The sequence below is a fragment of the Muntiacus reevesi genome, chromosome 2 (assembly GCF_963930625.1).
Source record: "Muntiacus reevesi chromosome 2, mMunRee1.1, whole genome shotgun sequence".
NCBI lineage: Eukaryota > Metazoa > Chordata > Mammalia > Artiodactyla > Cervidae > Muntiacus > Muntiacus reevesi.
Window position 1 is genome coordinate 268929212 of NC_089250.1, and position 1257 is coordinate 268930468.

A 1257-nucleotide genomic window follows, 5' to 3' on the forward strand; every position below is an offset into this window, starting at 1 on the left:
AGGGTCTCTCTAGACATGTAGAGCTGACCCTGCCCCTTCCTTGCTTGCAGCACTTCCAACGGCGACTCCCCATCACCCCTGAACAGGCGACTCAGTCTAGTGTTTGAGCCCCTTTGGGATCCCCCTCCCCACCGAGGGAACAGGGGGCTTCCCAGGTGGCACTAGTTAAAAAATCTGCTGCCAATCAATGCAGGAGAGGCAAGAGATGTGGGTTGAATCTCTGGGTCAGGAAGATCCCCTGGAGTAGGAAATGGCAACTCACTCCAATATTCTTGCCTGGAAAATTCCATAGACAGAGGAGTTTGGACTAGCAGGCTCCTGCCGGGGTCCAGCCTCGGCAGGATCCAGGGGGTACCCTCAGGATGAACGGCGTCGGTGAGAGAGAGAAGACACGTGAGACCAGCCTTGATAGGGCCAAGTCTGCGAGGGGGAGAGAGAGAGAGAGAGAGAGAGAGAGAGAGAGAGAGAGGGAGAGAATGACCACTCGGGGGTGTTTGCAGGGTCTGTCAGAGTCTGGCAATCCTTTATTTTTTACCATAGCTTTCATACCCTGAGTTAGTACATTTCTAAGGGGAAGATAGTTTGACATTGTCAGCTTGTCCTTCACGAAACCAGGGTGTTTTCTGCATACTTCTTTGTTTATGAGGGTCTTGTACATTATCTTCTGGCCTTGGGGCCTATTAACATTTTATGCAAGTCAGGTGAATGTGAACCTATTTTCTGTTTCTGTGGTGACCTTCTGCAGAAGTTGTCAGTTGAGTTTACCCCACACTGACTCTGCGACTTTGGTGAGGCAGCCTCTGCCTAGCACTCCTGGCTGACAATTAACAACCATCTCATTGGTACCACACTAGGGCTAAGCTTTTATTTTTCTAGATCTATAACTATATTAACAATGGTTTCTATAACACAACCTTAGCACATTAAGAGCAAAAACACAGCAAGCAAATGTTAACCCAATAGCTACTTTTAGAATAATATTTCTTGTGTTTTCTAATAGGGCTCCCTCACCCCCCGAAGGGCTCTATGTCTATTAGGGATCCTATGTGATCATGTTCTTTATGCTGTTTTATGATTAGGGTATTATGAGCAGTCATGCATATTAGTACCAAGGGCATAGATGCATTTGCCAAACAAACTAAAACACCAGCAAAGGAATTTAAATTAAAACACTCTTTTCACCCTGGATAATCCCATAAAATACCACCACCCGGGAAACTTACTGATTAAAGTTCTAAATTGATTCTTATTTGGGAA